This window comes from Cibotium barometz, chromosome 2 (genome assembly GCF_041138505.1).
Source record: "Cibotium barometz isolate CiBa-2024 chromosome 2, ASM4113850v1, whole genome shotgun sequence".
Taxonomy (NCBI): Eukaryota; Viridiplantae; Streptophyta; class Polypodiopsida; order Cyatheales; family Cibotiaceae; genus Cibotium; species Cibotium barometz.
In genome coordinates this window covers 20,329,451-20,346,761 of record NC_141047.1, presented here as the reverse complement: position 1 = coordinate 20,346,761, position 17,311 = coordinate 20,329,451, and positions in this window count along the sequence as shown.

Below are 17,311 nucleotides of genomic sequence, written 5' to 3'. Positions count from 1 at the left end.
TGGTTACTTAGAAAGTAAGGGTGCCTTCATTGTTTCCATCCTCGATTTTGAGGGAGGAGACACCTCTTACATATGAGAGGAGGGATTCTTGGAGTGATGCATCAAAGACTGTGAATGATAGGTTTGAGCAGATCTTGGACAATGATGCAGAGTGGGGTCCATACCTAGGGGCAAACTGATCCACATACTTGATGGAAATAATAAACACAAACCACCCATGGATTACATCAAAAGAGGTTAGTAGATTTTAATTATTTAAGTCATTGATTTAATCTTTTATTTCAGTCATCATTTAGAATTGTGTTTATATGATGCTATAGGATTCCCAAATGATTTGCTAATGCACTATAACATGGTTTGTGATTTTATTTCATTCAAGAACAATGATGTCGGAGAACTTTTGTTTTCTCTCACTTGATTGAACAAGTAAGAAATTTATCTCCTTAGCTTGAACTTCTATTTGTCTTTTCAAATTAAACTATATGTGTTTTGGATCATTGCTTGAAATGATATCATGTGTGAGGATCAATAAGTTTGGGTATGTTCCCAACACATTTGGAGATGAGCTTTTTGAGATTAGGAAACTTGGGGAATAGAGCCTTACTACGCTTATTGCTAGGTTTGATGAAGAAGACAAGAAATGGATTGAAGTAGAGTTAAGAAAGATAGTTAATGTAAGAGTAAAAAAGGCTTGGGACAAGATTCCAGTTCAAATACTCGCACAGCTTGTCTTTAAGGTAATTTTTTCAATAACTTCTATTTTTTAATTTGAGATTACATTTGTTGTCCATTTTCTTTCATTCTAATTCTTATCTGCTATGTTTTCTATCAAAGGATGACATGGAACAAAAAGTGGATAGAAGAACAAAGGGCATGGATGATGAGGCCAGACAAAAGGTCATAAGAGGTAGAGGTGTTATATAGAGGAAAAGCATGGAAGTATGCAAGGCTCTTGTAAGCTCTTATAAGCTCTTGCCAATGGTGAGTGTGGTGTTATTGGCATGCTTTTCTCTCTTTGTTGGGCATGAGCCAATCAAACACATGGCCACAGTGGAGAAGTTGAAAATGATTGGTGTTGCTTGCATTAAAGATGAAGATAAGGCCTACCTTGTGGGGATGCTCATGAGACAATTCCCAATCTTTATATACACCTTGGAGTACTTACCTAATGACAAAATGAAGATAAGAGATTGGCTACACATGTTTGTTTATTAGCTTCAAATCTCTCAATTGGGGGCCAGATTATTGTATGACATATGCAATGCAGATAGAATGATGCTTCCTAATGATAATGTGTACATGTAGTATGTCATGACCAATCGAAGAAAGTACTTTAGAAAGGCTTTCAAGACTCATCAAGGAAGCATAAGAATCAACAATGACATTGAGCATCAGCCTAGTCTTTACAAGTATACACAACGTGTTATTTATAGGTTACCTTCTTTCTATTTTCTTCTTGACTTATTAAATTTATCATTATAGAGTCATTTCAAAATGTGAGCAGGAATATACTAGATGTGGTGCATTCAGATGTATGGGGTCCTGCAAAAACTATGTTTATGGGTACTATGTAACATTCATTGTTGACCACACTAGGAAAGTGTTGGTGTATTTCATGAAGGTGAAAAGTGAAGTTTTCACTCATTTTTAGAATTTGAGAGTGATGGCTAAAAAGCAGACAGGAAAGCATGTGAAGTGCCTAAGGTCAGATGGAGGGGGAGAAAACTTCTCCAATGAGTTCTCTGATTTCCAACAGAAGAATGGCATTCAAAGACAATTTACATGTAGATACACTCCGTAGCAAAATGGAGTTGTTGAGCAGAAAAATAGGCACATTGCAGAGATAGCACGGGCATTGATGTGGCAGAGAGAAGAATATGCCGCATAGCTATTGGGCTGAAGCTGTTTCTACAGTTCTTTATATCATGAACATGACTCCTACTGCAACCATACATGATGTGACGCCAGAGGAGAAGTTTACTAGTAAGAAACTTGATTTGTCTCACTTGAAAGTTTTTGGATGTATTACATATGTGTATGTGCCAGATAAGTTGCATACTAAGCTGGATCCAAAGGTAGAAAATGGAGTGTTTATTGGATATTCCCTTAAGAAAAAGGGATATAGATGTTATAATCCTGCTACACATGAATTAAGGGTAAGTAGGGATGTTGTATTTGATGAGATGAGTAGCCGGTATGCTGCTAAAAAAGATGCTATTGGGGATGATGTAAGTGGAAATGTGGTTGCACAGAATGCAAGTCAACAATCACAGTCTCACTGAGTGGACTTGGAGAGTCCTCTTGTGTTGGGTCTGTTGATAAACCATAGAGTGGCATGCTGTGTCATAATACCAGTCCTAAAAATGTAGTTGGTACATCACATAAAGGCAAAGAGAAAGTGGTTGAGCCCCTTGGTATGCCTGATATTTCTACAGGGCATTCTTTTGTTGATGGAGAGTCTAGTGGCTCGGAGATGAGCCTTGGTGAGGAGCTTGGGATTCCAGCAATGAGGACACCTGGTGTAAAGAAGGCTTTGGAAGCCATGAATGCAAAGTTACAAAGATCTGGAAGAGTCAAAAACCTTGTGCAGAGGTTGGCTTACGATGGTTATATGGCACATCACTATGCTTACATGGAAATAGTTGTGCAGGTTATAGAGCCCACATGTTTTGATGAGGCTATTGGAAATAGAAAGCTATGGATGAGGAGATGGATACATTGTATGAAATGACACTTGGGATTTGGTGCCATTGCCTGAAGGTAAGAAAACTATCGGATGTAAGTGGGTGTATAAGGTGAAACATTATTGTGATGGTAGCATAAGCAGGTAGTACAAGGCTAGATCGGTAGTAGCCAAAGGAAATGCGCAAACACATGGGATTGAATATGAGGAGATGTTTGCCCCGGTTGCAAAGATGGTATTGTATTCAATGTCTCTTAACTTTGAGGTAAAGGCCTTTGGGTAAGAACAAATGAGAGAGCACTTTTGATTTTGGGATAAAAGCCTTTGGGCTAGAAAAAATGAGAGAGCACTTTTAACTTTTAGATAAAGGTCTTTGTGGGTGGAACAAATGAGACATAGCTTCTAAAGTTGATAATAGCATTATGCAATAGTGCTAGATCATAAAGGTCTTTACGGCGGGTAGAACTAATGAGAGAGTGCTTTTTAAATTTGATATGTAATAGTGCTAGATCCTACGATATCACTACATTTACTCCTTTGGTATAATGTGTGGACATCTTTGTGAGAGCCTCCAAGAGCTTTATGAATGGTAAGAAAATGTAGAATGAAATAGCATCTTATCATAGCACCCTTTCACCATATGGAGTCACCATGGAGTGTCTCTTCTCCACTTTCTATACATCTTCCAAGGTATCATAATACTCATATATGAAATACTTCTGCATAATCCAATTTGTATCAACTCATCCTTTTAGAAAAAAACCAAACTTTTAAACCCATAAACACTCTTGGACTTTTTAAATTCCCTTGTAAGCAACCCATCAACACTTTTGGTTTTTTCAAAAATCTCTTGAAGAACTCTTCAACTTCAAAATTGCTTGATTTTTATATTTTTAGATTATTGTAGCAAGGCTTTCACCAATTCTTCAAGCAATGAGTTATTTCCCAGCCAAAGAAAAGTATCAATTATATCTAAATTATAAGGTACATTATGTGGCTCCCCTATTTGTCCACCCACAAATAACTGCAGCCTCAATGTGAGAGACTTCAAAAGATGAGTGATTTTTTATCTTGAATGGTGTGTGTTGATGGGTTGCTTACATGGGACTATAAACTAGATTACAAAGAAGTCTTTATATAAATTAATATATTGAATACCATACATGTTAGTTCTTGTGTTGTGCAAGATAAAGAGGCATGGTTGTATAGATTTTTGTAAAAGAAGTCTTTATATATTCAATAGATCGAATACCAATGCATGTTATGCTTGTGTTGTGCAAGGAAAAGAGGCATGATTGTATAGATTTTTTTAAAAGAAGTTGAAAGTTATAAGTTCATATCTTTTTGGAAGGTCCACACATCATACCAAAGTAGCAACGCAGTGAGATTGCATGATTTACTCATGTATAAGTAAACCATCAACACTCTTCCTTTTTTATAAAAATCTTAGACTTTGTAAAGTCACTTGAATTTGAGCTAAATGTCTTTGGGGGTAGAATTTCAAAGTTAACAAGAGCATCATCTATAATAGTGCTAGAATCTCACTACATTTTCTCCTTTAGTATGATATGCAGACATTTATAATCTTTTAATAGCTCTATGAATAAAAACAAAACATTGGCTTGTTTTCCTAACCTTTCACTTCTACTATAGATTATTATCTCTTATCCACTTTTTATACTTGTTTTGAGAAGGCATCATCGTACCCTTTCAGATCATAAAATCTTAATGTATTTTCTCCTTTGAAAAGATATATGAAGAAAATATTTACAACATCACATAGGCCATGTAGTTCTAGTTCTTTACCAAACTGATAGCTCTCCTTCTAGCTACAAATGTTGCATACTATTCTGTGATACTTGATTTGTAAAACTTCACCCCATTTGCAATCTTTTTTCTAGTCATATTTATGTGCTTCATCATAATAAAAGGACAAAACCCACTTCTAAAGCCACAAGCTCCCACTTACATATTCCTTAATATATATGTTTCATATATATCTTATTAGAAGAATAAAGGTAACTAGAAGGAGACAGGCAAAACTAGACAAGGAACATGCTTGGTGTGTGATACATGAAGGTGGGCTTTAAGAGTTGCCACCATAGGAAAAAAAAATGACAATTTTCTAGCAAAAAATGTTGTTTCTCTCAATTCATCACATCTCTATTTTGTCTCACATTTCCTAATCTCCTCACAAGATTATTCCATGCAATCCTTTTCTTTAAAGTTTAGTTTTTCCCAAAAAATCTCCAAATTATGATTAACCCCACATTAATCCTTTATCTCAAGTTTTCACTTCATTTTTATTAATTTTACAAATTAATCTCTTATGTATACTAAATAATGTAAAATATTTGTTTGTCATTGTTTTGTTTCCTCGTGTTCATATGCTTTCTAAAGAAAGAGAGCATATTGCCTATCAAGCTCCTTATAAACATTGAAATACAATTGTCCTCTTCCAAGCTTATCTCATGTTTTGTTAATAAAGTTTACTTTTTGTCCTCAAATATGTACACTTGTAGTCTACCATACATGCTCTTGGATATGTACACATGTAGTCTATACCATACATGCTCTTGTATTTTTATAAACTTGTAGAACCCCCATGACTCATCAATTTACCGTTCGTTTCATTCTCTTTACAAATAGGCCTACAACTTAATGTGTCTTACACATAATCGCGAACGTGTTTTACTATCTAGGAAAGTCTACTAGTACATCAAGGCACACATATCCAATGTGCAAGTGCTGGTACCAACTCTTTATAAAAGGCAGGAATATGGAAAACGGCCTCTCGCTTCCAAGAGAAGTCAAAGAACATAATTTAACAAGTAGCAAGACATTTATTAGAAGAGATAGCATCGATAAAAACATGACGAATAAAGGTAATAAAAGAAGAACAAGGTTCTTATTTTGTAATGAATTACGTAATATTCAATCATCATTCGAGTCTATGTAGATCATTATATCATTGTCTTGCCATCTTTACTGTGATTTAGGTCCTCTACTGAAGGACCTTATCTACAAATCATTTAGCAAGATAATTCCATTTATAAAAGAGAACATGAGTTTTTGAGTGTGATGAATGGAGAGTATTTATTCGATTATGAATTAGAGCCATCTTCTTTTTTTCATATTATGTCTTTGTAGATGTTGGTTCTCTTCAAATAACACAATTGTAATGCTTTAATGGATCTTGAAATCAAGAGGGAAAACACTTTGTTATGGTATTTTTTCATCTTTGTCTCTTTTTTGAGGAGTTGGTAGTACTGTGACTTGTAGCCTAGATATCACTAACCAGATGTAGGTCATCGACTAAATTTATTAGACAAGAAAACATGCTTGGAGTTGTCTCTAAGATGCCTAAAGCCATAGGCCTCTTGGTGAGATACCATTATATGAATTTATTAGACAAGAAAACATGCTTGGAGTTGTCTCTAAGATGCCTAAAGCCGTAGGCCTCTTGGTGAGATACCATTATATGAATTGTTATGTAGATGCTTAAGATAATGTAAAAAGATGAAAACCAACTAAGTGGGGTGTTCCATTACATTCCACATATAAAGCACTTAAAGTCATAGAAATGTAAAATTGTGAAACTAAGTGGGGTTGTTCCATTGCATTCCATATAAAGAATTTAAATTCATGAGTTGTGGGCTTCCTCCACTCCTCTTCTCATTACAAGGTTGATTAAAAAACCACCACCATTCTCAACAATTACAAAACTCTAGGGTTTCACACAAACAAAATGCCCATGGACTTTCTTGCCCTTTATAGATATTCCCCCCTTTTAATATTCATCGTCCCAAACAATGAATCACATCACATTGAGGAGTTAGAATTCCACCATTACATCTAATATTATTGACATGGCTAATGATACCTAAAGTGACATATGTCAAGATGAGTAGCTAACATTGCCAAGAGTCACATTTGCACACACCTTGCCAAATGATTTTCTCCTCTACACACACCAAAAGAGCTTATCCTAATCCATTTCCACTTTTATAATGTAAGCTAAAGAGGCAGAGTTTGATTCACTTTTATAATATAAGCTAAATAGGTAGACTTTGATTCAACCCTCTTTCCCATAATTTTGACATACTCGATGAGGATCACGCCATCATAAGTATACTAACAAACATAGACAAAAATTGTGAAAAGTCCCTTGAAACACAAAACCTCTTCTTCAAAATTAGAGGCTCTTCTTCAAAAACTGACTAGGGTCCTGGAGAGTTGTTTATCTGGAACCAAAGGCGTGTGTTTGATCATCAATGAGATCTAGAAGAATAATGACCCATGACCTTTTAATCCCATTAAAGTAGATCCTTGGGCTATAAACTAAACAAAGCTCAGGATATTGCTTGTTTTGAAACAAAACAAAGCTAGCTAAGTCTAGGGTTGAAAAGAGAAACGAGAGAGAGAGAGAGAGAGAGAGAGAGAGAGAGAGAGAGAGAGAGAGAGAGAGAGAGAGAGAGAGAGAGAGAGAGTACACTCGAGAAAGCATGCACCCAAACTAGTGTAGGCTCTATTGGCCTAGACATGTGTGAGTAACCTCATCAAGTAGAGGCAAAAAGACGACAACTTTCATTGGTGGAGTGTAATATTTAAGAAAATGTATCACCAACCCACTCCATAGCTTGCATAAGTAATGAAGGTTCTTTGCCAAGAATTCCATTGGCTTCTTGAAGGAGGTTGATTCTTATCCACAAGGAGCTACTTATACAAAGGGTTCTATTAATGTGGATGCTCTTGTAAAAGAAGACTATATGCCCAAAAATCCAATTTACAAAAATAAGAAGAAGAGGCAGCCTCAAGGAGATGAATTTGTCTACTCGACAGAGGAGCCTATGGAAGATCTACAGATGCCCTTGCCTCAAGAGTCTTACATAGAGTTAAGTCTATTGTTGAGAAGGAAATACAAATTCAATATTAAGTATTGAGATGGATGAAAGAAGTTGGGATGATGATAATGTAGAGTTGTGCTAGTTGAAAGTTAATTGGTCGAGGAGGAGGATGTAGTTTCTGCTTCAAAGAGAGTGACAAAGTCATTCATCACACAACCATCTCATGATTCAAGGGGAAGCAAGGGAGTTAAATAAGGAATAGCTAACAAGAGAAGGCTACACAACAAAAGGGGTAAGGGAATGTTACATGCTCGTAACGCCACGGGCGTTACCACAAGAGGGGACGGCCTCTGGCTCACCACCCAGCCATAGAGGAAGAATGAGGATTGCCCCTCATCCCCCAGGCTATATAGTGTGTGGCCTGCCGTCCACACTAGCCTAGCCGCCCATGACTCCGCATGGGCATCCTCTCTCACTGAACCCCGGACCTGGCCATCCGGTCTGCCGTCGGTCACACAGGCATTACAGCCTACGTGACATTACCCCCCCTTAAGAAGAGTTTTCGTCCTCGAAAACAAACTGGGGAAACCTTTTGGAAATTGCACTACGGCGTTCCCAGGTTGCCACCTCCTCATCCCTATCTGTCCATTTAACAAGTACCTCCTGGTACACTTTATGTCGGGTTTGTCTGTCACGATACTGTAGAATCTTTTCAGGTTCATGTGGTATCTTTGGTGGCTCTATCAAGTCCACCAAAATCTCTGGAGAAACTGCGTTCTCTAACCCGTGAACTGATTTCTTCAGTTAACTGACATGGAAGACAGGATGGACTTGAGAACTCTCCGATAACTCAAGTTTATATGCTACGTCCCCAATCTTCTTAAGGATTTTAAAAGGACCACAATATCTCGGAGAAAGTTTCACACTTTTCCGTTTTCATGGTTTCTGACTGCGCAGGAACCTTGAGGAATACAAAGTCACGTTCTGCAACAAAGGTCACCTTTCTTCGTCCTTTATCCGCATAAGTTTTAGCGCAATCCTGAGCGTTACGAATGCTCTCTCGTGCGGCTCTGAGCATATCATTCATATCTTCAAGAAAATCCTTGACAGATTGAATCTTCTCCTTTTCTAGGCCTACAGCCATCGGAGATCTCGGCTGGAATCCATACATTAACATGAATGGTGTAAATCCAGTCGTCGCTGAGTGTTTGGAGCTGTTATAGGCAAACTCCAATGAGGGCAAGTACTGTTCCCAATTAGATTGCTTCTTACTAACATAAGAACGCAACATATCCTCTAGAATTTGGTTAACTCTTTCAGTTTGACCATCAGACTCCGGATGATCTGCCGTACTCATACTCAGAGTAGTATCCAGCTTTTTGAAGACTTCCCTCCAAAAATAACTGTTGAACTTTCTATCTCTATCCGACACTATATCTGCGGGCAGGCCATATAGCTTGTAGAGATGTTCAATAAAGAGTTTTGCCAACTCTGGCGTTTTTACAGTTTTCTTCGTGGCAATAAACTTTGCCATTTTAGTTAACCTGTCCACTACCACCCACACCGAGTCATTCCCTCGACTCGTCTTGGGTAAACCGGTAATGAAATCCATGGAAATGCTTTCCCATTTCCCTTGAGGAATCTCTAGCGGACGGAGTAGTTCTCCAACCTTAAGACGTTCATGTTTATTGACCTGGCACTTACTGCATTTCAGCACATAAGTCTGGATGTCCTTAAACAAACTAGGCCAATAAATCTGTCTTTTTACTAGTGCATAGGTTTTCTGAATCCCAGGATGACCCGCACTTGGACTATCATGACTTTCTTTAAGAATTTGGGCCCGAAAGTCACCAATAGTTGGTACACATACTCTACCCTTGTAAATTAAGTACCCGTCGTCAATGGAGTAATTAGCATATTTCTCCCACGTGTCCGGTCGCGAGCTCGACCACCGCTACGGGCAATCCGATGTACTGGGAAAGTCATTGGTAAGCAAATGTCTAGTAGTACTCACGCAAGCCGTGATTTGGTATTTCAACCAAAACCCCAAGGCAAATTTCATGCCTTGATTTTGCATCATGTCATTAGCACAGAAGCTAATGTACTGGAGAGCACTCTAGTAGCGCAAGTTCTCAGACTATGCTACTAGATATTTATAGACTACGCTACCATGTTGCATCACCAACTTGTTAAAACTTCTCCTTGGAAAGCTCTACAGCGATAGGAGAAATAAACTAGAGCCAATCTAATCATGCATCACAAGGATTAGTGTTGCGTTTCTAACTACCATCAATCTACGGATGGTTAAATTCCACTCTAACTCAGAGTAAATGTAAGTTTTGAAAATTTCCCTTCAAATATAGCAATCAAACTTCCTATCTCTTATGCCATACTATATATGCAGGCAGATCATATAGTATGTGGAGATGTTTGATAAAGATTCTTGCACCACTACGGGTGTCTGGAGTTACATCCAATCACTTACAACTCTTTGTTGCTATTACCAGACACATCCCTTCAAGTATTGTCTGGACTCACACAACTATTCCAGTTTATGTGATATTTGAGGATATCCCTCAAGAAAGGTTTTTGTCCTCAAAAACTCTACTCTCAAGCGACTATGCGCTAGTGTCATAGGTCCAAGAACAAATCTAGACCGTGTTTAATATCATATGTTATATTCTTGAGTCCTTCCAAGAAACTTTTAAACATCTTGCAATGAAGATGTGGTATAGTGTCTACGCACATATTGTGGTACTATTGATAAACTTCTTTGCAACAGATCCGTGGTTTCACACTTGTAACAAAGTGCTTCATTGTTGCATATTATTACCCTTCATAAGCGGTTACACACTTATGAATCATTTGGGTGGGTTGTACCATCTATCAAGAAAAATTCCAAACTACTAATAACCACATTATCAATCCACAGATAATGACTGAGCTGCCCAATGTCTCATTACATCATACATTCAATATAAATGCAAACATCACAGTACTTCGTGATGATGAACTTAGGAATTTCATCCTATCCCTGTTTGGTGTTGGTATGAAGTATAACTATGAGAACATTATTTGCTGCCTTCCATTATAGCAGCAAAGCTACCTACCCATCACAGGCGGCAATCTCTACCAAGCTATAACCAATGACAAGCAAATAAACGAGTACTCTTGTAAGAACTTCATAACCATATCTCACACCAAACTCATAATCACTACGGATTAAATGCCAGGGCATGCAAAATTGAATGTTATCTGATAGGTAGAGGGGATCATCAAACTACGGATGACCTTGACAACTCACTAGGACTAGTGATGTGTAACTTTTAAGTTACTCCACTCTCCTTGCTTATTCCATACCATCAAACAAATCGGTCCCTCGATTTGAGCAACATCAACATATTTATGAGTGCCTCGATACTCATGGATTGTGGTTCGTAATTTAAAATGTTGATCTAGAGTATCTTTCACTCGAGAATCTTAATTTTATTAGCAGCTATGTATTAGTAGTGAGTAACTACGTACCCACTATCATCACACTAGTAGCTCCATACTAGTCTGTGAGTAACTCCGTACCCAATGGCGTACCTCCCCCGAGTGGGAGTACCATATACAACCATCTATAACAAGATGCTTAAGTCACTTGCTGCTAAGAAGTGACTACACAAATTGACCCCTCCATTGCACATTGTAGTACAATTTCTGGTATTACAACATGAATTTTTGGACGTCCTTAATAGAGGTCAACTTAAAAACTAGTGCATAGGTCTTGTGGAGTCTCAACTGACCTAACCACACCACTGGTGACTTCCTATAAAAAATGTGGCGCCGAAGTCACCACCCATGTACTTTAACTCCGTAAAGTACATGGTCTTCATCTATCATCTATGGAAAGTTTTAAAACATTCCTGCGAGATGGATTTTTATCACCCTAAAATTATTGTGCACTATTTTAGTGTGAAGAGCTTTTTTCCTGGGTACCATGGTTCACCCCAAGCTCATCTGTTGCTGAATTCTCCGATTTAACAAAAGATATGTCTGCCTCCGAACACTCCAGTTCAGCCTTGGACTTTGAGTTTACTTCTTAACACTCCGGTTAAGTCAAAACTCACCAGATACAGTAGGATTTACCACTAAGCTCTCCGGCTTAGCCTTCTATCCTAACTCAGCCTGAGTTTATGTACACTTCATATGTCGGATCCGATACTAACAACAACCAGGCTCGTCTGGAGTGAGATACTACTTACTATTGCCATGTAAAACCTTATTAAATCCTAGAAATGCTCCACTCATTCCCCAAGGTCATACGACTTATAGGGTTTGCACGCACATGAACTTTGTAAGCAAAATAGCCTGTCATGCAATATTACAATTGCTTATGTAGGAAAGTAATATATTTCCCAAATTCATATGGTAGCAACTAAAATGTGCTCACAATCGCACACTTATGTTGAACATAGGCAAGACTACGCTTGCAAAATGCTATAGGGCGTCCCCCATGCATGAAACTGTCCAACCAAAGTAGTCTTACTGCTAACCTCTAGATTTAGATCACTCCGAAACTAAATCACTCTGTTAGCACTAGTACACCATCATGGTCTTGCTACCTAGAGCTTCTCCGAACTCTGTAACTGGGTTTTATCCCAACTTATGGCTATATTTGGTAATTTTCAAAGTTCAAATTTTATCTTGCACACTTTATCACTACAGACAAGTGTACATACAGACCTGCCAAAGAGTTAAGTTACATGCACAAGCCTTGGCGTCCCATTCTACCAAGACTACAATTGATTCCGTGAGAATTTGATGTCCCATACCATCAAATTACCACCAAACCAATTGATGTGACATATAAAAAGGCTCTTTCCCCCCTCAAAAGATCACCACAAACTCTCGAGCAGTGAGATGTCGACGCATGGCAATAAAAAGAAGAGAAAACCATGCTAGTAAGTTTAAGAACAGTTCTCTTCGTCGATCAACTTCTATAAGGGCATTGAGCATTACATCTCAAGACTATACCCCTTCAGATTTACCTTTGATTTCTACAAATCAATCCTAAATCTGCTATTATATCTAGGCGTATGCTAATCCCTCAGATTAGTACTCCTAGATAAACTATTCAATTGAGTACTGCTAGCAGCACTACTAGCCCCCTTATCCCAAGTAATACACACCTTAGGGATTACTTTTACAAGGCAATCTATGTGACTAAATCAAACTAGTCACTACTCTCTAGGCCCAAGTAGTGACACTATTTTGTTACTACCAACAAGGGCCAGCTTGCCTCACGGGCCAAGGCTCTCTTGTTGCTACAAACAGTAAGCAACTTGTTTGGACACAAGGCATAACCACATCAAGACTACGCTTGTACATGGTTCTCATTTACCAAAGTTTATCACAATCTTCTAGCAACTGTTTAAAGATTGTGAAGGGTTATGAGCACTACGGCTCAATTAGGCTTACCTTGATTTCTCGTGATAAGCACTTCGTCTAATTTGGGCACAACTGACGCCATTGCCGGTCCTCTTAGCCCAAGTAAAACACACCGCAGTTTTAGATTTACACTATAGCCAAACTACGTGACTTTGATGGTCAATACTAAGTCTATGCTCAGCTTAAATTTAGTCTCTCTGAACCAAATGTGTGATCACCACATGTGCTACCCTCAATTCACTTCGAACTAGGACCAAGTCACTCCGGACTAGACCTGAGTGGTGACACGGAGAGAACGTGTGTCTACAGAAGAACACATTTGTTTGTCATCACTACAAAACAAACACAAATTTGTCCGAACAAAAACTTTGACTCTAGCAAGACGACGTTCGCAAAAGTGTAAATTGAAATCTGGCGAGGCTACGCTCCTAGAGTCGTCATAATAACAAAAATAAAAATGATCGAGAGGCTGTGCCTTGCCGGGATTATTTCTTGCGGGGATGATCTTTCCTCCCCATCCGAGAGAGGATTCGTTTGAAATTTTTTCATTTTTAATTTCATAAAAATGAATAATGAAAATATATTAAAAAAATAAATGGTTTTTTAACCCTTTTCTTGTTTTCTTTTTTTTTTCCTGGCCGCTGGCCGACCCTTTGGCTTGGCTGGTGTTGTGGCTGCTTTGGCCGCCGCCGCCGCCGCTGGCTGGCCTGGCTGGCTGGCCACCGCCTGGCTGGCCTGGCTGGCTACGCAGGCCAGTTCGCACAGGCAAAGGCGCCCCCCCTCTCTCTACACAGGTCGCAATGCTACGTCCCCTCTCTCTACACACGTCGTATTTCAGCAACAACGGGCCTGGTGGGCTGGCCTTCGCCCCCCCGCCTTACAAGCTTCAATGAATTTCTTTCGTAGACAGTGGGGCTGGTGTTCGCCCCCCCCACACACAAGCTTCAACAAATTTTTGCAGACAATTTCAACGCAGAGAAAGAAAAAAAAAAACAAAACAAAAATTGCTTTTGCTTACCTGCGTTTTTGCTTGCTGTGTGTGACGGGGAGAGAGAGAGAGAGAGAGAGAGAGAGAGAGAGAGAGAGAGAGAGAGAGAGAGAGAGAGAGAGAGAGAGAGAGAGAGAGAGAGAGAGAGAGAGTTCTTCCCTTCCAATTTTGTCTTGGCCGCCTCCCTCCACACATTCCATTGGAGATAAGGATGAGAAGATGAATGGTTGAAAACCATTGAGTGGGCTCTGGTCCCCCGGTCACGCGCGGACCCTGACGACCCCATCGAACCACGCTCTGATACCAGTGTTACATGCTCGTAACGCCGCTACGGGCATTACCACAAGAGGGGACGGCCTCTGGCTCACCACCCAGCCATAGAGGAAGAATGAGGATTGCCCCTCATCCCCCAGGCTATATAGTGTGTGGCTTGCCGTCCACACTAGCCTGGCCGCCCATGACTCCGCATGGGCGTCCTCTCCCACTGAAGCTCGGACCTGGCCATCCGGTCTGCCGTCGGTCACACAGGCATTATAGCCTACGTGACAGGGAAAAAGGCCGTGTTTTGGGGGGGGGGAGGGGGATTGCCTCCATCTCCTTTGATCTCAAAATATGAGCTATAGATGCTTAGGGTTCAAGAAGATATAAAAAGATGAGAACCAACTAAGTGGGATTTCTCCATTGTATTTGTGAGCCTCCTCCACATCCCTCTTCTTATTACAAGGTTGTTACAAAACTACCACCATTCTTAGTGGTTAGAAAAATGTAGGGTTTCACAGAAACAAATTGCCCATGGGCATTTTTTTTTGCGCTATAGGTTGAATTATCAAGAAATGTGTCTCTACAAGGTGGTTGACGATCGAGAGGAGTTAGTCCTAAGGGTGATGGGATTGACAACCCTGGCAAGTGATTGCTCTTTTTTCACTCTTAAAAAAAATAAATTGTTGAGCTTCTTTTATTTGTTTGTATTTTTTTCCAGCTTGACTTGCCTTTTAGAAATGACTAGCAAGGCATTATAATGGTGGAGTTGGTTAGCGGGTTAGTGGTGTAAGATCCCTTCCTAGGGGTACCAAATATGTAAGAGAGCGTATATTGAGCCTAGAGAGAGAATGTGTGATTTTGATGAAGTTATCTATTGGAAAAATTTCCTTAAACTTATGTATAGGCTCAGGTTTCAATTGCTTAGCTAGACCCCCTTTTCAAAGGTACGAATTTTGAATGGAATCATCAGCAAAGCTGAGTAGGCATTTTGAATTAGATTAGGGGCATTTAACATCTTAAAATTCATCCAACAAATGTTTGGAAAACATTGGAAAGATGGCTCGAACCTCCTCTAGTAGAATAGTCTGTGTGGATGTTATTCGTGGGGTGCTTCACACGAGGGTGGACGATCGAGATCTTAACCCCTCTCGATCGAAACATGGGTATGCTCACTAAATCGTGGATGAGGTAAGTTCTTAGGATCCTAGAGGCAAAGCTAGTTATACCGGATAATTTCTTTCTAAGTGACTTGGCATAGACTGTAGTGTTGGTTGGGTTTCCAGAGCTCTTGGAAGGGTTATACCGTGAATCCTGGGTTTTGAAAACACCAAACATGGGTATGCTCACTAAATCTTGGGTGAGGTAAGTTCTTGGGATCCTAGAGACGAAGCTAGTTATACCAGATAATTTCTTTCTAAGTGACTTGGCATAGACTCCCATGAGATAGTGTTGGTTGGGTTTCGTGAACTCTTGGAAGGGTTATACCATGGATCCTGGGTTTTGAAAACACGAAACATGGGTATGCTCACTAAATCCTGGGTGAGGCAAGTTCTTGGGATCCTAGAGACGAAGCTAGTTATACCAGATAATTTCTTTCTAAGTGACTTGGCATAGACTCCCATGAGATAGCGTTGGTTGGGTTTCTTGAGCTCTTGGAAGGGTTATACCGTGGATCTTGGGTTTTGAAAACACGAGAGTAGATATAGTTTAGAGCTTTAAAATTATGCTCCATTATGAAGAACAAGAGAGAAGTTAAAAATTCCAAAAAGAACAACAAGAGCTCTTAAGAAAATGATGCATATTGAGAAATAGGATGTATGATTGTAATTGTCCTTGTGGATAAAAGTACGTGTATGATTGCAATTGTCCTTCTAGATTAAAGTATGTGTACGATTGCAATTATCTTTGGTCGTAAATTTGAAGTGTGACCCCCCAGTTGGTGGCATCGTTTGAAAATAATGTCTAATTCAAATGAAGATTGGATAAAGTTAAGGTTAGCCTTAGTTTTTAAACAATTATTAACATTAGCACTAGCCTTCACACTCCCTTCACACTCCCTTCACACAATGGTTAAAAAAGCTTCACTTCTATTGAAAGCAACTTTATAATGCTTTTAAAGTGATGACAACAATTATAAATAATTAGGAATGGTTGCTCAAAATTTTATTGAGTAGCATAATTTGTGGTGATAGCAATAATTATAAAGGCTTAGGAATGAATTTTTGGGCCACCCCTGTATCACAATAGCTTGAAATTTTGGCTCAAATGCCAACTGAACCCTGTAACCTACTAGATTCAACGAGAGCTTCATGCGTAGCGGACCAGAAGATAACTTGGTAGTACTTTGGTGCTAACCTTGGCTGAGGCATCTGACACGAACATGGCATGCAAGGGAAACAATTAGTGGGAATGAAAACAATAAACATGCTAGTTAATTTCAATCTTGTCTCGTCGAGTTGCTATAATTGAAGGCTTGTGCCATGAGCACTATGTGTTGGTACACGTGGTCACAATGTGAGTGAGAGACCAGGGTCACCTAGCCTTAACGTGTGGGGTGAATAAATCTAAAGGGCGTAGGTTGTGCATGGCTAGCACCCAAAACTTGGCACCCTTTTTTATAAAGAATTATTACTTGCGATGCATAGAGTAAATCATTATATATAAGATACTATAATTAATTATTTTGGCGCTATGACTATAGTTAAACATTACAAAAGTCAAAGCCTATGCTGGAATCGACTCAAAGGGCCTAAGTGAAGTTAGGTGTGTCGCTTGGTCCTTCATGTGAGTCGGCCATACCTAAATCAAGACGAGTGATGCATGATGCCCTATAGCAAGGTGGTAATGCAAGATGCAAGATGATGTGTGGTACAAGGTGATGTAAGATATCGATGACACATCATGTAAGATGTGCATGATGCATTCTTGACATGCCACCTAATTTAGTGCAACCCTGAACTAATGTAGAAGAAATACTTCAAGATTTACAAGAGGGTTTTAGCTTAACTTTGAAGGTCACCATTATAACACTTGTCCTTGATTGCCATAGTACGAAGCCAACAAGAAGGAAACCCCCTCATCCCTATCCACAGTTTGCTT